A 25,836-nucleotide genomic window follows, 5' to 3' on the forward strand; every position below is an offset into this window, starting at 1 on the left:
TCCTAAAAGCAGTATGTGGCATTACAATGTTCCTCCTTGATTCAATATTGTGAAAAGCTTCCTAGAATGTTAATATTGTAATATCTAAGTTGTGTTATGCGAGACTCTTTAGATAAATTTCATCATCTTCAATCTTTTACTAAGAAAACATTTTTGTGGTGTTCAACTTTAAAGATTGAATTTGAGTAGTAGATCCAAGGCACATTAGAGAAGTTTATGTTTTTCTTGTGAAGTTTTGTTGTGTATCAGAAAAAAGAACCGTTTTTGTCTATGGTATCTGGTTGTGAATATCCAGCAAAAAAAGAATTTTTCTATACTCCATGGAGGAATTTTATGGGATTGAGTAAAGGTTGCTGGAGAATGAAGTTAGAAGTAGTTCAATCTTTCTTGTGTAGAACTAACGTTTCGACAAGGAACCAATAGGATAAAGTAAAAGTCGTTGTAGAATACAAGTTTGATTAGGATTATTATGTCTAGCAAGGTTATTAAATCAAGATCATTAAAGTTCTTGAAATATTTGTAGTTTCAGTATTCTGCTACAATATGAGGGAAAATAGTCAGCTTGTAGTATTCAGGTTTTTGATTATTTGTTGAACCAAAAAAATACTTGTATGTTAGCTTTGCAAATAGGGGAAGAACGTGCAGTTTTCAATGGCGTTGAAGAGTGGCACTTGTACAATTTCGATATATCATAGCACTCATTTAATATCACTTTTTAGTAAAGTGCTATTAAAAATTCAACACAGAGACTTATGATAGCGCTTTTGTCTCGAGTGCTATTATACATATCTTATTATAAAATCTATTTGTTTTATCATGCATATCTTATGATAGCGTTTATGAAGTAAGGTAATACTATATTTATCATCATATATATCTTATTAAAAATTCTATTTGTTTTATTACTTGATAGAAATTTATTTTTTGAAATCAATTTTGAATTTTGAATTTTAGGAAGTTGTTGCTTGACGTGTTGCTTATTCATATGTCTCTCTGTAACATTTTAATATACATTGTTATTTCTGCTTTCAAGTCAATTTCAAAATTCAGAATATACATGTGAACAAACTCTATTATTTCAAGTCTTCTTATTGCATTGGCATCACATGACTCTTATTGGGTTTCTCCCAATACACAATTCAGAGTATAATACTATTAATTGAAAATGGTACTTAGATTATTTGGTGGTGGCATGTTCAATAGGCTTCCATACTATGTTTCAAAATTTGATTAGACCACATAACATATTTAGTATACACAAACCTTAAAAGAAGAATATATTAGAAATAAAAAAGGTGTGATTACATCAAATTAATTGGTCAGTTGGACAGGCACGACCGGTTAATTTGGTTTGATTGAAAATTGAATTTGGTTTTGGTTCGAATAGGCCTATATAGTCGGTAATCAGTAAAAAAAAAAGAACATGTTACCTAATACTGAATCGGCTTTTATAAGAAAACTGGATCCAGTTTCAAGAAACCGGTCGGTTCTAAGCTTTTTTTTTTTTTTTCCTTCTTTTAGGCTTTTCTTTTCTTTTTGGTTTGTTCCAAACTACATTCTGTTTTCAGTTCCATTCACAACAAAACAAAATAGCCTATATTCTAAAACTAAATGGAAGAGAGTTTTAGCTAAATCTATGATTAGAAAAACCAAGGCCATAATTATGTTTGCCTTCTAAATTGCTGAGTAGTTATTTGTTGTTATTTTAGCGGAAGATTGGAATAAAAGGTGACAAATGTTGAAATGACACAATAATATAAACTAGAATTGATTGTTTGATAAAATCCATATGATACAAAACATGTATAATTTTCTTCTAATCATGTGTAGTATATATTAAGATGGTGTGTTCATTAAGTAAATTATTAAATATTTAAAAGTTTGAAGTATACCATTAGAATGAGCATAATGAAAGGTAAATATTTTAAATTTTAGTAAAAAAAGTTATATAAATCCAAATGATTAAATATAAGTTTTTACACATATTTTAGAACTGTACCATTCATCCAAATTTTCAAGGGTTAAAAGTGCCTCCCTTGCATATAATACTTTTGAGAAGACTGACATTCATACGTAGAATTCTGAGTCTTCCTTCTTATTTTTTATATTTATTTATTTTGCAAACACTCAGTCAGTAGTCACTAATACACATTAACTACAATTACTTCATTTTGTTTCGCTTGCTTGCTGATGACCACAAGATTGCTTACGGAGTCAGATAAGGAATGTGTAGTATATATATGTCCTACATCTTTTATTTTAATAATGGAGGAGAGATAAAAAAAGATTCACACATAATCTCCATTTATTTTAAAATCTAATGGTTCAGATTCATTCTCACATTCTCATATGATATGCCCTCATATACAGGATATATATATATATATATATATATATATATATATATATATATATATATATATATATATATATATATATATATATATATATATATATATATATATATATATATATATATATATATATATATATATATATATATATATATATATATATATATATATATACTATTCAGAGACCCGTGCTGTCGCCTGATGCATCTCAAACTGACAATTCTGGCGAAGAATACCAAAGTATTCTCTCTCAACTCTTTCTTCATTTGTAAGACGTTCGCGGCTATCCAAGGGATAATCTTGTTCAAAATTTGTGGACTTAACATAGTAGTTAACATCCTTAGGTGTATTAAGCTGGTGTTAATAGGGATAGTTTTGCGAAAGTGTGTGGACAGGATACGACGAAGGCAAAAAGTTAATAAGCAAAATGAGAAGCACAGGAAGCACCTGAATCAAAGCTCATGCATTGAATCCGCAGACCCATTATCAGCAGCAGGCTGTCTATGAGCCATCCCCGACCCTCCAAAACAAAACCCACCGAAATTAGCAGCAGCGGCCATTCCTCAAGACCTGCATCGACTTATGAAGCTATCCTACAGAGAAAACCACAAATATAAGTATCTTGCACTGTTAAACGGTAGACTAAAACCATGAATGAACATATATTATAAGCATAACTTTGCAGTATGGAATATATATATATATATATATATATATATATATATATATATATATATATATATATATATATATATATATATTGTAGGGAATACAAAGAAATACATGCCATATACACAGCTCAATTAAGCTTATTGACATTATAAATATAATGAAAAGATTTAGAAGTTCATTAAGTGGCTTACTTGAATCGAAAATCAATCTCGGGTTTAATAATGCGGTAGCGTTCACAAAACCGCTTACTATGTCAAATGGAGTTGATGTGATAACCTTCATCATGTCCATGATTCTTGCCATTGGATCTTTTACTTTATCCATGGTTGGATTCAGCTGCAACATCAACAGAAAAAAGTTACTACTTCATCACATGTGAAACAAATAAAAAAAGCAAATATCAAAGGAAAAAATGTGTATACAAAGGTGTTATAATATATGAGCACCCATAAGCAATAACTATTTATAGTTAAATATCCTATAAAAATGCTTGATAGTATGTCGATCTTTATGGATAAAGGAGTCGACCCGTATGTAGATCCTTCATGATAACGGAAAAGAAATAGTGAAACTGCAACAACAAATACTCATGAGATATCAGAGTGAGCATTAAAGTACAATAATTTAGCAACATGACAATAACAATATTTAAACTCAAAAGGAGCAATGAATAGAAATCATAGGTTTTTTAAGGATTATCCTCAGTTTTTTGTCTGTTCTTTTATGTTTAAAATCAGAATAGAAATCATCAAGTTAACATTCCTGGTCCTTAAAATATGGCTTCATGCTAGAGTATTGTTTGCTTCACGAGTTTCTGGTTTCTTCTAAATCAAATGTTAATAGTTAAGATGTGAGTTTTGATTCAAAAACATTGTAAATATTAGGGTCAATCTACATAAACAAATGAAGTGTTTGTTTGATTTGAAAGATGAAAGGTGGATTTAAGTTAAAAATAGAAGAAGCATAAAACCTGAAACTGGAAATTCCTAGGTGCGTCTGCAGAGTTTGGAGCTGAGAGTTGGTGTCGGAGGTGTTAGACGGAGAAGGTGACTTTAAAAATCCGATTTGGTGAACCTAGGAAGCTGAATGGTGAACCGGATGTACACAGTGGTGGAGATATGGCGATAACGGCGATGGCGATTTAGGGTTTTGAAAGAAAGAGAGAACAAAGATAAGGGAAAGGGTTATACAATAAAGAGGGGGAAAGAGAGAGACTGAATCAATGTTTCGCGTAATAGATTGTTCCAAATATTAGGATTTGAATTTTAGATTGGGCCAATAAAAAATGAACAGGTGTAACATTTTGTGAGAAGAGTTAAAAAGGTAGTGCTTAATTTGTTAATTACTTTTATGTCCAAGTTGTAGTGCAAATTTATTTTCCTAAAAGGGTATTTTTGTCTCTTTGGTCAATTGCTTAGTATATGCTTGATAGTAGATAGATATGCCCGACCTTGCACAAGGGCAGGGTGCACTATATTTCCGAGCCACAAACTTTAAGGGGTCCAATTTTTTTATAATTAAATAAAAAACAATAAAAATAAATAAAAATATAAAAAAACATAAAATTTTCCCTCCTATCTTTACTAACTGGCTTAGGCTTCGCATCATGTCATATATATACATACATGTCATTGGCTCTCTGATTACGGGATCAAGGTTCCACTCTTTTAAAAAGTACAACAGAAATGATTGTTCTGTCAGTTGATACAGCGAGTAAAGAATTCAAGTTTCTTGAAGGACTGTAAGGTTAGCATATTTTCTCAAGCTCTCTCATCAGGGACCAGTCAAATCTCTGTCATAACAAGCGTCCTTGCACTCCGGTGTGTTTCAGATCAAGAGTTTCCACGATTTTGAGACAGTTTGGTGCACAAGTCCGTTCTTACGGTGCAAGTGCAAAATTCGCAAAGTGGCGGGAAGAATGCAAAATTCGCAAAGTGGCGGGAAGAATGCAAAATTCGCAAAGTTACTAGTCAAATCTCTACATCTTTTGTGTTCGGCCTGGAAGACAATTCATTAGGGAAAGTGGCGGGAATTATATGTTTCTGATATTTCAGTTTTATCGTTCCTGTCTCTCAAAGGTTGGAAAATTCGTAGCTTCCGTTCGCTAAATCAGTTAAAGGCGAGCCATATGCCAAAAGTTCTGTCTTGAGGTCTACTATATTTCATGTGTATGGCCCGAGAACTAATGCTTTGAAAAAAATCTCCGAACTTGCAATTTACCTAAAGAAATACGGTGAGAAATTATGTTGAACCGCTGTTTTTTGGACGCTAAAAAATTCATTTTGTACAACTTACTGTCCGGTTCGGGTTACTCTAAACTCATTCACTTGGCACCATCAAGTTGCGTCTAGCATTTTCTTCAGTTGTGTCAACTTTCACAGGTGCCCCGGGAGCCAATTTAAGATGCGTCTTTCCCCTTTTTCACCTTCATTCGCATGATACTATCTTCTGGAATCACATTCATCCTGGTGCACTGAAGACTCAAAACACACATACTTAATTGAAAATAAGGAAACAGAAATAAAAGGAAATAACAGAAAATAACTTAAAACGAAAGAACCTCCCCCACACTTGAACTCAACAATGTCCGCAATGTGTAAGCAAGCATAAGGGAGACTTACAATGCTCACTGAGGCGGAGGTGGAGGGTATGGAAATTGCAACATCATGCGTTGCATCTTTTCTAACATTGTGTTTCTTTCTTGGAGGTGGTTATGTAGTGGATATCCTAAGTTTAGACCAATTTACTATGAATGGTTTAAACTTCCCTTATCCGTCCCTTACAACTTCTAGTGCCTTGTCTTTTTGTAAGGGTTGCACCCCTAGTGCGAGCTTTCAATCAATTGCTTATTAAAAAAAAATTTCACCAAAAATCAACGCACATGCCTGACACGGCCGTGTCACATGACACGGGTGGCCGTGTCAAGACTCTGCCTCCCTTCCAACCTTGGGTTTCAAATAAATATCCTTCAGGGTTTACGACACGACCGTGTCACATGACACGGGTGCCCGTGTCAGGCCCCTGACTTCCTCCAAACTTATTGTTTTTTATGTCCAGACTTATCTGTCCCTTCTCGCTTTTCTCTTTGCAAGAGACACACTATTTGTATCTACAGAATAAAATGCAAAAACACATAAAACTATTAAAAAGAAATCCCGTGGGTTGCCTCCCACGAAGCGCTTCGTTTAACGTCGCATGGCTCGACGGTCCATTCCCTTCTATTATGGGGGATACTTCCTCTTCCACACCATGTTGCTTGTCCTTTCCGCAACCCAGAACTCATCTAGATTTAAAGGATGGACCACTTTGTGCCTCAAGTCACTTTCAACTTCCATATCCTCACCTTGATGTTCCTTTTTCTTACTTTCCTTGATTTCTTTATTGAACTTTGGAGTTTTTATATGAGATGTTGCCACCTGAGAGATTATGCTTGAGACCTTTTTTGGGGTTGGTTCCGATCTTTTGCTTTCGCCTACTATGTGGATCATTCCAAATGAAGATTGATTATCTCCACTTTCACCTTGCTTCTTGGTGTCTAATACTTTCAGAGTTATTTCTTCATCAAAAGATTTCAAAGTCAGAGTACCTTTTTCAATATCGACATTGCACCGACTAGTGCGCAAGAAAGGTCGACCTAGAATAATAGGGGTCTCTTCATCTTCATGGATATCCATTATTTCAAAATCAACTGGAAAAACAAATTTGTCAATTTCTACCAATACATCTTCTGCCACCCCATATGACCTCTTCATGGTGTGATTTGCAAATTTCAACTCTGTTCCTCTTTCACTCACCTTTTCAATACCGAGCTTTTTGAAGATAGATAACGACATTAAGCTCACACTAGCACCCGAATCAATTAGAACCTTCATGAAAGTTCTGTTTTTTATCGTGCACGGTATTGCAACTGATCCAGGATCTTTCTGCTTGATTGGTATTCTCTTCTCTAGTGAGATTGCACAACATTTCTCCTTCTTAACTACCCCTTCACCCCTTGTTGGTTTCTTTTTAGATATCACTTCCTTCATGAATTTCCTGTACATTGGCATTTTCTCAAGTGCATCAAAGAATGGAATATTGATCTCTAAATTTTTGAAGTATGTGGCAAACTTCTCAAAGTCTTGCTCTTTTTGGTCCTTCTTTGCTACTCGAGAAGGATACGACAACTTAATCAATGGTGTCGGCTCTTTTTTTCTTTTCTCTTTAGTTGGCTTCACAGGTTGTATCACCTCCTCTGGAACTTTCTTATTTTCACACACTTCAATATCTACTTCGATGATATCATCATACTCGGTTTCATTTTTTCCTTCTGGTTTTGATCTCCTCAGACTTCTTGTTGAGATGACATTCACATTCTGATGCTCCCTTGGGTTTGTAACAGTTGCACTTGGTAAGGCACCTTGTGGTTGAGCATTGGCGAGTTGTTGTGCTATCTGACTCATCTGAACCTCAAGATTTTTGATGGATGCACCCGTGTTTCGAAAATTACTCCTTGTTTCTTCTTGGAATTGAGAGCTTTGAGCGACCATCTTTTCAAGGACATTCTCCCAATCCGCTTCTCTGGGGGCCTGCTGCTGAGGTTGTTGATAATGTTGTTGAGGAGGTCTATATTGTTGCTGCGGCTGCTGATCTTGATATGGAATAACCCCTTGTTTATGAGCATTCCCTGGTTGATCCTTCCATGAAAAATTTGGATGATTTTTCCACCCCGGATTGTAGGTATTTGAGTAGGGGTTGTTTTGCTTCAAGAAATTTATTTCCTCCACTTGCTGAGCTGTAGCAACACACTGAATAGTAAAATGAGGTCCTCCACATATTTCACACCCCACCGGTTGACTTGCTTGAGCCGGTTGAACCTGTGCTACTGTTTGTTTTTCAAGACCCATCTGTTTCAATCTCCGCTCAACTTCCGCAGCTACCTGATCTTCTATTTTCACAACTTGCATTGACAATTTCATATCCACTAATCCTTCAGGTTGGCTAACACTACGGTCATATAACTCCAAGTGTTCATTGGCCGCAATAGCTTCTATGATTTTTTTAACACTAGTGGCTGTTGAAAAGTTGGATGAGCCACCAGCAGTTGTGTCAATCAATTGCTTAGTCTTCATTTTAAGACCATTCAGAAAATTCTGCATTTGTTCAGTGACATCCATGTTGTGAGTTGGGCATGCCACCAACAACCTCTTGAATCTCTTATAAGCATCTCCAAGTGATTCTCCTTCCTTCTGTTTAAAATTAACAATATCATACCTCTTACAGATATAAACAGCAGCGAGAAAATACTCATTCAGAAAGGTTGACTCCATTTGTTGCCATGTGGTAATACTCCCAACAGGTAATGAGTAGAACCACTCTTCAGCGTCATCCGCTAACGTGAATGGAAACATAACCAACTTCTTGGCTTCTTCAGAGTGTCCTTCTATCTTCAGAGATGTTGTCATAGTGAGAAACCTTTGTAAATGCTTATTAGCATCTTCATTTATTCTTCCTGAAAATGGTTTCTTCTCCAGCTGTCGAATCGTTGCTGGGTGTAGCTGAAAGTGAGCAACATCGACCGGTTGATTTACAATTGTCATCCAGCCAGCTGGTGCATTTGCTTCACCATAATCACCTAACAGCCTTTCTACGGGAGCTGCCATCGTTTCAGCCTCCGAATCTGAATGCTCAGAATGAATAGAGAGAATTTCCTCGTTATCAGATTTCGAAGCTGTCAGAATGTCTTTTAATGCTTCCAGTCGTTCTTGCTTCGCTTTTTGAAGCCTAGCTCGCAATGATCGTTCTAGATCTGCGTCAAAAATAAATTCTACTGAGGCCTTACCTCGCATACAAAGATTAGACGATTATTAGTAATAAGCAAATGAAATACCAGACAAACAAAAAAGTAACAATTTTAGTTGCAGAGCAACAAAAATTCAATTGAACTATTCTTCAACTTATAATTTGGCAGTCCCCGGCAACGACGGCAAAAACTTGACCGGTAAAATAGCAAGTGTACTATTTTTACCGATGTAGTAATAAGGGGGTTAATTTCCCAAGTATCGAACTCGCGGACTGCGTAGGAATTATATGTTTCACAACAATGCAATTGAATAAAAAGTCATCGGGGTGTTTGAATTTGATTTTGAATTTAATTAACAGCTTATGTAAAAAGTGAGAATTAAATAGTTTGACTAATGAAAATATGCGAAGACGAGTTAGGATAGATGTTTGAATCGCTCTGTAACGGAATAATTACCAATTAACAGATTAACTGAAGAAATTCTTAACTATCGATCCCGAACATTGATTTTTCCTAATTCCTTAGAGAAAAACTTCTTGAGATTAAAACCATATTTTCATTCCTTACCAACATAATTTTATACCAAGATTCTATAAGACATAGCCCGGATTATATGATCGCTACTCATCAAACCCTTATTCCTAAGTGATTATCAGCGATAACGTTATGATTAAAAAGCATTGAGTTGGTTTGTCAGACCAAACCCCAATGGTGAATCAACAAAATATTTTCCAATATAATGAAGCAATAAGAACTTTTAATCATAAACTGAATTTCATAAAGATAATCTGAAAACAAACGGTAAACATAATTCGTTACATCACATGATCCAGGGACATCACCCTAACAAGTAATAGTTTAGCTACTCATGGCAATTTTCAAGATAACAGAAATTAAGGATGAAGACATTACAATAAGAGAAGTGTGAATTGATCTTCAATCGCGGATGCTCTTGAAGATTTCTTCGCTTCAAACCCTAGCGCTTCCAATCCTTGTTTTCATATTTTCAAACTCCTCACTTCAGCAAGTGTGACACGGTCGTGTCACACGACACGGGTGGCCGTGTGACAACTCTGTCTCACCAAAATCCACTTCTTATTGTCTCGAATCGTGCCCTGTACTGCATAACTTTAAACACTACCAAATACTAGATCAAAAGCAATGGAAAAACAACAAAAACTAGAAAAGATAACACACCAAACTCAAATACGAAAATTAACAAAACTAAAAAGAACTAAATTTAAACAACTTAAAATACCACTGAATGAAGTACTTTTACATTGACTCGAACACAGGAACAAGGTGAAATTGGTGGCCGATCAGCTTGTTTGTCTTGAAGGACCTTCCTCGTTGACTAAATCTCCCCTTGATAGCTTGTTTGCCTCAAAGGACTTTCCCTGCTGGCTAAAGCTCCTTCTGCCATCTTGTTTGATTTGGAGGACTTTCCCCGTGGGCTAAAGCTTTTCTTTTATTTTTTGCTTATTTCCCTCGAAGGACTTTCACCGTTGGCCAAAGCAGACCCCCCAGTCCCCAGATCACTACTTCGATAGATATTTGCTTTTCGAGCGATGCTCGATTGTGTGCTATTTTGATGTATTATCTTATTGCAAGTTATCCATGCATGTTTGACCTAAATAACATGTATGTTTGCATTGCTTTCTTTGGTGTCACATGTTAAACCTGAATAACATGTTAGCTTTACTTGTTTGCTAGATACTTGTGCATGTTTGACTTGAATAGCATGTATGATAACTTTGCTTTATCTTTGCCATGCATGTTTGACCTGAATAACATGTATGTTTGCATTGCTTTATCCGGTATCACATGTTTGACCTGAATAACATGTATGCATTACTTGTTTCCTTGATACCTATGCATGTTTGACCTGAATAACATGTATGTTAGCTTTGCTTTATCTTTGCCATGCGTGTTGACCCGAATAACATGTATGTTTGCATTGCTTTCTCCAATATCACATGTTTGACCTGAACAACAGGTATGCATTACTTGTTATCTTGATACCTATGCATGTTTGACCTGAATAACATTTATGTTAGATTTGCTTTATCTTTTCCATGCGTGTTTGACCTGAATAACATGTATGTTAGCTTTGCTTTATCTTTGCCATGCGTGTTTGACCTGAATAACATGTATGTTTGCATTGCTTTCTCCGCTATCACATGTTTGACCTGAATAACATGTATGCATTACTTTTTTGCTTGATACCTATGCATGTTTCACCTGAATAACATGTATGTTAACTTTGCTTTATCTTTGCCATGCGTGTTTGACCTGAATAACATGTATGTTTGCATTGCTTTCTTGGTATCACATGTTTGACCTGAATAACATGTATGCATTACTTGTTTGCTTGATACCTATGCATGTTTGACCTGAATAACATGTATGTTAGCTTTGCTTTATCTTTGCCATGCGTGTTGACCCGAATAACATGTATGTTTGCATTGCTTTCTCCAGTATCACATGTTTGACCTGAACAACAGGTATGTATTACTTGTTTTCTTGATACCTATGCATGTTTGACCTGAATAACATCTATGTTAGCTTTTCTTTATCTTTTCCATGCGTGTTTGACCTGAATAACATGTATGTTAGCTTTGCTTTATCTTTGCCATGCGTGTTTGACCTGAATAACATGTATGTTTGCATTGCTTTCTCCGGTATCATATGTTTGACCTGAATAACATGTATGCATTACTTGTTTGCTTGATACCTATGCATGTTTCACCTGAATAACATGTATGTTAGCTTTGCTTTCTTTTGGTATCACATGTTTGACCTGAATGACATGTATGCATTACTTGTTTGCTTGATACCTGTGCATATTTGACTTGAATAACATGTATGTTAGCTTTGCTTTATCCTTGCTATGCATGTTTGGCCTGAATAACATGTATGCATTGCCTATCTTCACACATGTTTGACTTGAATAACATGTTGTGTTTGCGATTCGTGTTCGCTTGTTCTTATTTGTGATTCTTGTTCACACACTTTACACATGTTTGACCTGAATAACATGTTGTGTTTGTGATGCGTGATCGCTTGTTCTCACTTGTGATGTTTGTTCACATGCTTACTTGCTACTTGTCTACCATGTCTTGCTTTGTGATGCCTGTTCACATGTCATTATTTTGCGATTCATATTCGCAAGTTCATATTCCGTGATGCCTATTCACTTGACATATTTGTGATGCCGGTTCACTTGCCATATTTGTGATGCCTATTCACATGCCATACCCGATGTTTGCTAGGGTCTTTGTGATGTTGCTTGTTCGTTGCATGCTCCCTTAGGTGCTCGGTTCCATTTTTATTTTTATTTTGCTTATCTTCCATTGCATATTCCCTTAGCATATCGCATGTTATAAACACACACCCCCTTAGATTAGAAACTAGTAAGAATGGATCCTATGGAGTACCACAAACGTGAGGCGTCCTAATACTTTCCCCTTGCGTAACTGACACCCTTATCCTTTCTCTAAGACCTTTGCTTGTTTTCGGTTTGGTTTCCTTTGATGTTTTCCATTCACTTGCGTAAGATAAATAAATGTTCGATGGCGACTTCATTGTTTTTATGAGTTTTCCAGTTGCTTCAATAATAAAAAATGTTAAAACATTAATATAATAAGAATTAAGTTTATTTTTCAAGTTTATATATATTAAAAAAATGTACTTCATATATTAATGGTTATATAAAAAAAGGTTCATATACACTATATTAAACATTAAATAAAATTAATATTAAATGGATAAATTTATTACCTATAAGTATCATTTCATATTCAAGTATTATTTAATATTAAAAAATTAAATTAAATTAAATTAATATATATATATATATATATATATATATATATATATATATATATATATATATATATATATATATATATATATATATATTCAAAAATAGTAATTTATAAAATATCAATAAACAAATAAATAATTAATGAAATATAGAATGCAATATGTAAAAATATAGTTTATGAAATATAGAATGTAATATGTAAATTATACTTTCAGTTCAAAAAGTAAACCAAAAAAGTTGTTTGGTCTAGTGCTAGCGCCCCTTCTTTTTTAAGGAGAGGACATGGGCTCAAGTCCCATTATGTGTAAAATTTTAGAACAATGCACTTGCAAATTTTAGGACATATCCGAATAATACACCAGCAAGAAAAGTTGCAATCCAAACAAAGCAATAAGCAAATGTAATCAAAATCGCACAATCGAATCAAAAGTCAAATCGGAATCACAAAAAAATACTTTAGGGGGGAAAACTAAAATTCGCCCTAATGGCAGGGGTCGTATATTTAACCCATTTGTTTATTTTTTATAATACCATGTTATCTAGATCTGTACCTTGCTTATAGTAGTTTATCACATACGCTTAGGTATGTGATATATCTAGTTCATTGATTTATCTATCCCCTGATTATAATTGTAAAGACTTTAAATTTGGATAAATTAAACCTTGATATAAATCAATTATAAGATATACACAAAACTGAGTTGTAATCATTGTTGAATTTCTTATCAAAATAACTTCATTTATTTCAATTATATTGATTTTTAACTGTCTCATGTAGTCTCAGTAGACAATGAAACATATAGTCTTTCAAATCATCTTCCATATTTTGCTTCCACCTACCATATGTGCATCTTTTAGTTAAACTCATATTTTGTGAAAGAAAATGTTTTTGACAAAGGTTTAAGGGGATTGGTCCATTCACCCCTATAGACCATTTAATCCCAATATCCTCCCCTAACACATGGAACCTAAGTTCCCGAAATTAGAAGCTCCCCTAGGTTAGCCACATATTTGAAGGTCCTAAAGAGAGTCTTAAGACCCTTGTTCACTTCTATCAGTTTTTTCAGTATGAGCCTTCCGCTCCTTAGCCCAATAATCTATTTTCTTTTGTAGATCTTTTTTAGCCACGATGAACTAATAGGTTAATATCACTAAGGAAGCTTTCCTAAAGGTTAAAAAACCTAGAAATATATTTTTGAAGGTCATACAACTTCTCTTGAAGTTGCTGCTGGTCGTGGACAACCCTATCATACTTTCTATTCCAAATATCTCTTTCCATAGGGGATTTCCTGGTCCAAAACATACTCTCGACCCGCGGCCGCCATGGGTAATCAAGGAGGCACTTCAGAACATGTTAAAGGAAACTCCTAAATTTAACTCCATCTTTTCCGAATCGAGAATGTTTTAGAGGTAAACAAGATCCTGCTCAGGCACAAATGCCCATTCCTATAACAAATTGATAACTACCCGAGACTAAAGAATAGCATGGAATTTGAAGAGACTAGGAAGAGCCCCAGCACCAAGAACAATAAAGATATATCTCTTTGTAGCCATGCCACCCGAAGTCAATATATCTGCAAAAGAAAAATCAAGAAGGTCAGTGTTTATCAATTAAGGTATACATAAAACAAATAACACATCAATATCACTTTTCTCTCCTAACCAAAAAGTTATTTCCTCTCATGAACATGGACAACATTTACTATAGAAAATGTTAATGGAGCACTTCTCGTGCATTAAGGGCATCTAAAGAGTTATCCTTTTCTAATTAGCCTAGGCTCTCATAGAAGAATGCTATGTTTTCCTTCACTAGAATATTCTCTAGTTCAAAGAATCCAAAAATATGGTGTAGTTATGGGACTTTCGATAAATATAATTCCAGTCCTAACTTTTTTGAATTCGATCATCATAATTATATAATCCCGACAGAGAAAAATTAGGTACCACATAATCATCTCTGTTGATCTTATAGAAGACGAGGTGAGCCACTGGAGTTTAAGGGTGCACCAAGAAGAACCGATCGTTAAATCCCCCCAATTATCAAAATAGTCACTAAACTGCTTGGCCTCTTCCCGCTTTAAAATTGACCTTTGATTTTATAGATTGTTCTAGGAGGTACGATCCACAAAAAAAAGGTGAAAGAAAAAGTTTAAGGATGACTCCCGAGATGGAATACATTCCTGAAACTCAGTTGCAAGCAGTTCCAACCAAGCACATTTGTCATATTGAGAAGTTTGATTTTACGTTTGATCTCGACCATGATGGGATCACAACCTAGAGTAATTTTGTATGAATTAATAAAATGCAGAAGTATTAGCTCACTTCAGACACGATCAACTAAGAGGTGTATACCACTAAGGAAGCTTACCTAAAGGTCAAAAAACCTAGCAATATGTTTTTGATGGTCATACAACTTCTGTTGAAGTTGCGGCTGGTCGTGGACGGTCCTATCATACTTACTCTTCCAAATATCTCTTTCCATAGGGGATTTCCTAGTCCAAAACATACCCTCGACCGACGGCCGCCATGGACATCAAGAAGGCACTTCAGAACATGTTAAAGGCAAATCCTAAAATTAGCTCCATCTTTTCTGAATCAAGAAGATTTTAGAAGTAAACAAGATCCTGCTCAGGCTGAAATACCCATTCCTATAGCAAAGTGATAACTACCCGAGACTAAAGGATAACATGTAATTTGAAGAGACTAGGGAGAGCTCCATCGCCAAGAACAATAAAGATATCTGTCTTCGTAGCCATGCCACCCAAAGTCATTATATCTACAAAAGAAAAATCAAGATGGTCAGTGTTTATCGATTAAAGAATACATAAAACAAATAACACATCAAGATCACTTTTCTCTCCTCACCAAAAATTTATTTCTGTACATGAACATGGACAACATTTACTATAGCAAGTCTCGATGGACCACTTCTCGTGCATTAAGGGCCGCACATCTAAAGAGTTATCCTTTTCCAATTAGCGTAGGCTCTCATAGAAGAACGTTATGTTTTCCTTCACTAAAATATCCTCTAGTTAGAAGAATCCAAAAATATGGTGTAGGTATGGGACTATAGATAAATATGGTTCATGTCCTAACTTTTTTGAATTTGGTCACCAAAATTATATATTCCCGACCGAGAAAAATCAGGTACCACATAATCATCTCTAAAGATCTTATAGAAGACGAGGTGAGCCACTGGATTCTAAGGGTGCACCAAGAAAAACCGATCGTTAAATCCCCTCCATTCTCAAAATAGTCACTAAACTGCTCGGCCTCTTCCCGCTGTAAAATTGATCTTTGATTTTGAAGCTTGTTCTAGGAGGTACGATCCACAAAAAAAATGTTAAAGAAAAAGTTTAAGGATGACTCCCGAGATGGAATACATTCCTGAAACTCAGTTGCAGGCAGTTCCAACCAAGCACATTTGTCATATTTTATTTTACGTTTGAACTCAACCATGTTGGGATCACAATCTAGAGTAATTTTTATGAATTAATAAAATGCAGAAGTATTAGCTCACTTTAGACACGATCTAATAAGAGGTAAATACCACTAAGGAAGCTATCGAAAGGTTAGAAAACCTAGAAATATGTTTTTAAAGGTCATACAACTTCTCCCGACGTTGCGGATGGTCGTGGACGGCCCTATCATACTTACTTTTCCAAATATCTCTTTCCATAGGGGATTTCCTGGTTCAAAACAAACCCTCGACCCGCGGCCGCCATGGACATCAAGGAGGCACTTCAGAACATGTTAAAGGCAACTCCTAAATTTTGCTCCATATTTTCTGAATCGAGAATATTTTAGAGGTAAACAAGATCCTGCTCAAGCACAAATGCCCATTCCTATAACAAATTGATAACTACCCGAGACTAAAGGATAACATGCAATTTTAAGAGACTAGGCAGAGCTCCAACACCAAGAACAATAAAGTTATTTCTCATGGTAGCCATGCCACCCGAAGTCATTATATCTGCAAAAGAAAAATCAAGAAGGTCAGTGTTTATCGATTAAGGAATACATAAAACAAATAACACATCAATATCACTTTTCTCTCCTCACCAAAAAGTTATTTCCTCTCATGAACATGTACAACATTTACTATAGCAAATGTCATAGGACTACTTCTCGTGCATTAAGGGCCCCATATATAAAGAGTTATCCTTTTCCAATTAGCCTAGGCTCTCATGAAGAATGCTATTTTTTCCTTCACTAGAATATCCTCTAGTTCAAAGAATCCAAAAATATGGTGTAGGTATGGGACTTTCGATAAATATAATTCCAGTCCTAACTTTTTTGAATTCGGTCACCACAATTATATAATCCCGACAGAGAAAAATCAGGTACCACATTATCATCTCTGAAGATCTTATAGAAGACGAGGTGAGCCACTAGAGTCTAAGGGTGCACCAAGAAGAACCGATCGTTAAATCCCCATAATTCTCAAAATAGTCACTAAACGGCTCGGCCTCTTCCCGCTGTAAAATTGACCTTTGATTTTGAAGATTGTTCTAGGTGGTACGATCTAAAAAAAAGGTGAAGGAAAAAGTTTAAGGATGAATCGTGAGATGGAATACATTCCTGAAACTCAATTGCAAGCAGATCCAACCAAGCACATTTGTCATATTAAGAAGTTTGATTTTATGTTTGATCTCGACCATGTTGGGATCACAACCTAGAGTAATTTTGTATGAATTAATAAAATGAAGATGTATTAGCTCACTTCAGACACGATCAACTAAGAGGTATATACCTCTAAGGAAGCTTTCCTAAAGGTCAAAAAACTAGCAATATGTTTTTGATGGTCATACAACTTCTGTTGAAGTTGCGGCTGGTCGTGGACGGTCCTATCATAATTACTCTTCCAAATATCTCTTTCCATAGGGGATTTCCTGGTCCAAAACATACCCTCAACCCGCGGCTGCCATGGACATCAAGGAAGTACTTCAGAACATGTTAAAGGCAACTCCTAAAATTAGCTCCATCTTTTCTGAATCGAGAAGATTTTAGAGGTAAACAAGATCCTGGTTAGGCTGAAATGCCTATTCCTATAGCAAAGTGATAACTACCCGAGACTAGAGGATAACATGAAATTTGAAGAGACTAGGAAGAACTCCAGCACCAAGAACAATAAAGATATCTCTCTTTGTAGCCATGCCACCCAAAGTCATTAAATCTGCAAAAGAAAAATCAAGAAGGTAAGTGTTTATCGAATAAACAATACATAAAAAAAATAAAACATCAATATCACTTTTCTCTCCTCACCAAAAAGTTATTTCCTCTCATGAACATGGACAACATTTACTATAGCAAGTGTCAATGGTTCACTTCTCGTGTATTAAAGGCCCCACATCTAAAGAGTTATCCTTTTTCCAATTACCCTAGGATCTCATAGAAGAACGCTATGTTTTCCTTCACTAAAATATCCTCTAGTTCAAAGAGTCCAAAAATATGGTGTAGGTATGGGATTCTCGATTAATATGGTTCCAGTCCCAACTTTTTTGAATTCAGTCACCAGAATTATATAAACGCGACCGAGAAAAATCAAGTTCCACATAATCATCTTTGAAAATCTTACAGAAGACTAGGTGAGCCACTCAAGTCTAAAGGTGCCCCAAGAAGAACCGACCGTTAAAATCCCCCCAATTCTCAAAATAGTCACTAAACTGCTAGGCCTCTTCTCGCTGTAAAATTGACCTTTGATTTCAAAGCTTGTTCAAGAAGGTACGATCCACAACAAAAAGGTGAAAGAAAAAGTTTAAGGATGACTCCCGAGATGGAATACATTCCTGAAACTCATTTGCAGATAGTTCCAACAAGCACATTTGTCATATTTAGAAGTTTGATTTGACGTTTGATCTCGACCATGTTGGGATCACAACCTTGAGTAATTTTGTATGAATTAATAAAATGCAGAAGTATTAGCTCTCTTCAGACACGATCAACTAATAGGTAAATACCACTAAGGAAGCTTTCTAAAAAGGTCAAAAAACCTAGCAATATGTTTTTGAAGGTCATACAACTTCTCTTGAAGTTGCGCCTGGTCGTGGACGGTTGTAGCGGTGAAATTGGTGAGACTAAATTCATGGGAAGACTTAGCTCATTTGTTTTAAACAGCGTCTTCACCGTGCTTTATTGTTTCCAAAAGGAATGAGAGAAAGAGTGAATAAAACCCACAGAAGTTTTTAAAATCAAAACTAATAAACTTATCAGAGATTTGGGTAAGGGGGTTTGTTATACAAGTGGAAGGTTTTAAGCACCCCTCATATCCATGGTACTCCATGGGAACCTCTTTTTTATGTTATTATCTTTGTTTGTACATACCTTTTGAAAATCATATGTGAAAAACTTTGTTTGAAATAGAGGGTGGGGATGGGAAAAGAATGTTTTTGAAAGTGAGCTCGATAAGATATCGCATCTTAGGCATACATACTTGTGGTGTCGTTTTTTTACCTCCCCGTTTCACTTGGGAGGACGGCACGCTAGACCCTTCACGCGAAATTTGGAAGGAGAATGCGCCCGGGGCGGGATGAATTTGGTTTCAGTTCTTCCTACGATATCACACGAACTTTTTAATTATCCTACGAGTAGGAAAGGGGAAAAGATCTCAAATAAACCCTAGGAGTTTGCTAAGTGTGGGGATTCACCTAGACTAGAAATTCTGGAGTCCGAGAGGTCGGTTATACATAGGGAAGAGTTTAAGCACCCTACATATCCGTAGTACTCTACGAGAACCTTCTCTGTGTTTATGTATTTGTGTTTGTTGCTGATTATTGGGAAAGTTTCTCCTTTGTGTTAGGAGAAGGAATTGAATTGATTTAAAAGAAAGACAGACAGACAGACTATTTTTGGTATTTTATTAGCTCGCTGAGATTCCTTGTGAACCTCGTGCCTACATATCCCTAATGGAAGTCAGAGCTTTTTGTAGTTCGGAGAACTAATTAGGGAAATTAAATATTTTTGGTGCCTTGCTTAAACCTCAAGGTTGAAGCTTGAATTAAATCTCTGTTTACAGTAAAGAGACATGAAATTATCTTTACAGAGAGATATTTCTACTATTCGACCACAAACATTTAAAGAGTGACAGAATAACGGAATTCATTTCATTCAAGAAGGGGACCTTACTTGTTTATGTGCAAGTATACCAGTCAACTGCGTCTTGAATGAAAGAAAGATGCTCATCCAAATTAGGCAAAGTTATACATGCCAGGTTTTTACTGCCAGAGCATGTCTTTCAAAATCCTAAGTGGGAGACTGATTAAAATTAAAATGTAATGTAATGTTTGTTTGTTTGAATGTGGTGAGATAGGAGAAAAATCTCTCTATAGAGATAAGCTATATCTATCTACTGTATAAAAGATTTGACTTTAGCTGGCTTGTATGAGGCCCAAGCTTGAGGCTTTTGATTGATTTATTATTTTATTGACTGTGGGAGATAACTCTACTGGGGATTGACTTAAACTAAGAAGTTTTTGTGTTCTGTACAAAGCCCAGAATTGAGGCTGACTCTTTATTGAGGAATATGTCTTTTACTGACTGAGACTGGTGAGATTATCTTTTTAAAGAATGAATGGAGGCTGACCCTTTCTAGGGGTTTTGACTCTGCTGGTGAAATTATCAATTTAAAAGACTAATTTTTGAAAGCTAACCCTTTCCAGGTATTTATGAATGATAGTAGAAAGATTATCTAATTGAGACTTCTTGTTTAAAGCCAAAGATTAAGGCTGACTCTGATTGAGGATAGATTGATTGAAACCTGGACTCTGCTAAGGAGGGAAACTATTGGAGATAAAGGTGACAGAGACTATCCATGTCTCTCATTCCAAAAAGTTGTACTCAATACTAAGATTGAGACATTCTTAGCTTGTTTAAAAGTCTGTTTTGAAGAGTTGAAGAAACTCACCAGGATAGGCTAAGAGGTGACTAAAGACCTGTTCCTATGTTTATAAGAAACCTGATGGGTCCTTGTATACTAGCTCAAGAGTAAGCTGGGAATATGCTTTTAAGAAGCCTGTGGGTCCTTGTACAAATCCCAAGAGGAGGCTAATCGAGGGTCATCGAGGGTCCTTGTTATAGCACAAGAGAAAGCTATGTGGTTTTGAACTTATTTTGGCTCTAAGCAAATGGGTAAGAGGTTTCACCGGGAATAATTCCTCTTGGGTGGATGTATCCTATTTGGGTTCTAAGGCTTTTTTCAAGATGTTTCACCGGGAATAATTCATCTTGAGGGTTTGAACTAAAGATTTCTAATTAGGAAAGAGCCTTCACCGGGAAGACATTCTCAATCGTAGGCCATATTCCTATAATATATATATAGTTTAACTTTCCTAAGGTTTACACTCAGACGTAGTTCTAAACAATATATAAACAGTTTATATTTGACAGTAATTTAAATAAAGACTTTAAATTGAAAGCTATAAAGCCTAACTTGGATGGAGTGGAGGCCTTTGAAGGAGTATGTAAAAGCCTCACCAACAGTTTTTGTTGTTTTATTTATAACAGTTGAATATTTATTGTAAACAGTTAAAGGTTTTTGAAAACAGAAGAAGTGAAGATGGACATAGGTCGCATAGGTATCTGAAGAGTTTCACCGGGAATAATGCCCTTCAAATACCAGGAGAATGTTTTGAAAACAGAAAGAAGATTTTGTAAATACAGTTTTTGATAACAAACTAATGAAAAGAAAAAGGTGTTGGGTCTTACACTCTATTAGAGGCCCAGAGAATTATCTACTGTTTATGAAAAATTGTTGATTGGAATATTGTTGTAAAAAAACAGTTTTATTGACTGTATTTGAAAGTTAAAAAATAAAATGAAAAGGGGCTGGGACTTACGCTCTATTAGAGGCCCAGAGAATTTTCTACTGTTTATGAAAAACAGTTGATTGGAAATGTAATGACACAAGGTTTTGTTGTTGGAAAACCTCGATCGTCTGTTTATTTGAAGTTTGAAAACAGTTTTAAAAAGTTGGCAAAAAGTTATCCTAATTAGGGTAAACACAAAGTCTATACCTAATTAAGACCTAAACAATTAGGGTTTTATCACAAAATTATTCACAAAATAATTAGGTTATAAAAACAAGTGAAAACATATATTTGAAGTATTAAGAAAAATACTAAAATACACTATTTTGAACCTACTAAAAATACATGAAATAAATAATATTTTTGTGATTTTTTTGATTGTTCATAAAATATATACATTAATTGACAATTGTGTGAAAAATGAAGTTAAAATGAATTAATTTGATAGGTTAAATAATTGGTTGAAGTTGTGAAGAAAATAAGTGAGAAAAGTGATAAAAAAATTTGTTTTGGCCCTAGGGAGGTTCGAACCCACGCCTTCATGATCACTTCTCAAAACTTGACCAACTGAGCTACGCGCTCATCTTGTCATACATACGCATCAAACTCGTTATATTTTAAAAAAGACCAGGAAATTCAAATTTTGCGCGCGCCATGGTCATCTTCTTCCTCGAGCTTAAAGAATTTTGAATTTCTATATCTTTGGTTTCTCAACCAAATGGCATGATGTAAACATCAATCTTGCTCGTTTTTGAACGAGGAACATACTTATGGGCTCATAATTCATTTATTCTAAGTGTAACTAACGAATTTTATCATGAACACGAAAAACATACAAACCCTAATTTTAAAATTAAATGACGAACAAGATGAATAAATGAATGATGATAGAGGGTTTTTAATCCTCTGATGATGATGAACAACCCGGTATCAAGATATATTGTAAAGATTACTTAAATTAGAGTGTTGGAGTTTGGAAAAATACCTCTGAAAGTGAAGGTCGTGAGGATGATGAGGAACACCTGGGCTTGTGTGAGTGATCCTAAAAGCTTCCTGGGGACTCAATGGTGCTAACTGAATGCTTATTATGACTTGAACACCTTAGAATCGTCCAACTCGATTCCTTCAAATTGAGCTTCAAGTGAACATGGAGGTTGGTGAATCTGCAGTTACAGATGAGATGTGACCATCTGGATAGCTTCACCACACCCTAAGGAACGTGTTTGGATGCTTGGACCTGCTTGACTCCTCTTGAATCGTGCTGCAGACCTCCAACTGACTTTGATCCAAATTAAAAGTGAAGATGGTGTTCTTGAACTTACAGAAGTGTTCCATGTGTTTGGATCACCTCTAATGGACCTCCTTGAAAGGTTAGAACACTTAGTTTCAAAGGAAGAGCTCTGGTTTGAAGAACCCGAGTCTTCTTGCCAAAGAACCTTTCAAAATGCTAAGAGTGAAAGGAAGAAGGAGAAAGAAAGAATTGTGGTTGCTTTGGTGTGATTAATATGAAGGATGACACTTCTATTTATAGGCAAAGAGTTCTGTACAGATTGAGGGAGTGAGCTTGCTTAATGAGAGAGTTTTGGTTTCTTGGCCATGAAGAAATTCAAAGAATCTCCAAAATGAAATGACGGCCAAACCGAGCTAGCTCCCTATCCATTGATCTCATCTGATCTTGGGGAACATTTCTGATATGTAGAGGCTTTCTATTGGCTTAGGAGAAGATTCCAATTGATGAATCATTACTTACCATAAATTCTCAAAAGTAATGATTACATAATCACATGTTCTTGTTTTTGGGAATCTTCTTCAATTCTTATGCCATGGTGAAAATGGATGCATGGTATGTTTACAGATGTGTTATGGGTCGTGTAGCATCCATAAGTGAAGCCATATGCACAAAATTGCAAAGTTTCAAATTGTACATGACCTATAATTTTACTTTATGATGCTAACTTTGAACAAGTATAACTCCTAGCTCAAAATGAATTTGGAGAAGGTTGAGCACAATTTTGAAAGTCCTTAATATGTAATTCAATTCATTAGTTTGGAGTTTTTCCAAAGTCATTTGGGAAATTTGTGTAAAACAGGCCCAAAGTTTGAAGAAAACTAGGTCAAAATACTTAGAATTTTTCTAAGTTTTTCATGACCTATAACTTCCAAAGTCCATATCTCTTAAATGATTGATCTCTTGAAGAAAGTTCCTTTGTGAGAAGTTGTTTTATTTGATGAGATCTACAACTTTCATGTTGGAAGTTTTTTGAGTTGTGTAGGTGAAATTTTGAGATTCATGAACTAGGTCAAAAATGCACTTAGTTTGACTTTTGTTGACTTTTTGATCCTTGATGAATTTTCTTGATTTTCTTTGGTCAAATTACTTCAATAATCATATATTGATGATATTGATCCTTAAAGGTCATGGTTTGACCAAAAAACTTGGAAGTCAAAGGTGATCTTGTACAGTTGACTTTTTCCAAATGAAGTGAAATTTTGGACTTTTGTGATGAATCAAGTTCTCCTCCTCAAATGAGTGATGTGAATGGATTATATTGAGGTGATAGAATTTCTTGAGCCATGTTTTGAGTTTTGGATCCATGTCCTGATTAAAAGTCAACTCTCCAGGTGAATTAGGTCAAAAACCCTAATTGTCGACCAGATGAAATTGATGACTGTGGATCTTGAATTGAAGTGAAATGCCCTGTGGATATTGTCACATGGATTATTTGAAAATGATTGAAGCCTTTGAGGGATGCCCTGGAGATTTTTAGGGTTTCCCAAATGTGGTCCCTGATTGCAGCCCTTGATGGGCTCAAAACCCTAAATTGGTGATCTGAGCAAACTTGAGTCCTGATGACTGGTGTCTAATCAATCATAGGTGAATAGAATTAAGCTTTTGAGTCCTATGATTGTATTGGAGAGTAATCCTTTTTATTGATTGATCCTTTGCCTGAGCTCTCTTGTCTTTGAACATCCTCGATTAAGTACCAGGTGAATAAGTGACTGTTGTGAGTATCTGCTTTGAATTTGATGCAAAGTATAGAGATGTGACATCTCAGGGGGGTTCAAAATTAGGGTATGACAGATGCCCCTATTTAAGTTTCTTTCGTCCGGAGGGAGAAATATTGACATCTTGGTCTCTCCTGCGCGAAAGAGACTTAAATATTAAAGAGTGCCCGAATTTTGGGCGTCCATGAGATGTCGCAGTGATAACAAAGTCCTTGTGCATGACTTGATCCCGTTGACGCGCTTGGCGGGGGATAGGGAGATAAACTCCGATAGAGAATATGTTGCGAATTCTAGTGAATGGTTAGCAATGCAAAATGCTCGACCCATCTTCTTTGACTAAGTTTTTACTTCTTAGAAAAAGGTAAACAACTTCTTCTCGTTTCGGATGTCTAAATCGCGAAACTGGATTCTGCTTGCAATTTTTTTTTTGTGTGGACAATATCTCAGATAAAGAGAGAATTTCCAAAGGTTTGTTTCCTCATCAAACTTCTCGCCAGCACTTGGAGGAGAGATACCATTTGATGGTAAATAAGAAACTTCATCATCTTTTGGAAGATATCTCTAATGAAGAGAAAATCTCCAAGGGTTTGTTTCCTCATGAAACTTCTCACCAGCACTTGGAGAAGAGATACCATTTGATGGTAAATAATAAACTTCATCATACTTTCCTTCAACTTAACGTCTTCGAAGGAATACCATATGATTGTGCATCCTTTTGAGGAGCTAATGACTTTGCTTGATAGTGGACGAACTATCTTCGGGAAGAAAACTACCATTCATCGACTTATGCTAAGAAAGTCTTGGACACGAACAAACTTTCTTCCAGAGGAGGACTACCATTTGTCGATCAACTGGGGAGATTCCAAAGATGAACAAACTATCTTTTGGAGATAGATTACCATTTGCCGGTTCCGGAAGTGGTCAAACTATCTTCCAGTGGAAGACTACCATTCGTCGGTTTGCTGAAGGGATCCAAAAGTGGACAAACTATCTTCCGGAGAAAGACTACCATTTGTCATTCCATAAGGACAAACTATCTTCCAAAGTAAGATTACCATTTGTCAATTCCATAAGGACAAACTATCTTCTAAAGTAAGATTACCATTTGTCAATTCCATAAGGACAAACTATCTTCCAAAGTGAGATTACCATTTGTCAATTCCATAAGGACAAACTATCTTCCAAAGTAAGATTACCATTTGTCAATTCCTTAAGGATAAACTATCTTCCAAAGTAAGATTACCATTTGTCAATTCCATAAGGACAAACTATCTTCCAAAGTAAGATTACCATTTGTCAATTCCATAAGGACAAACTATCTTCCAAAGTAAGATTACCATTTGTCAATTCCATAAGGACAAACTATCTTCCAAAGTAAGATTACCATTTGCC

The sequence above is a fragment of the Vicia villosa genome, linkage group LG5, assembly GCF_029867415.1.
Source record: "Vicia villosa cultivar HV-30 ecotype Madison, WI linkage group LG5, Vvil1.0, whole genome shotgun sequence".
NCBI lineage: Eukaryota > Viridiplantae > Streptophyta > Magnoliopsida > Fabales > Fabaceae > Vicia > Vicia villosa.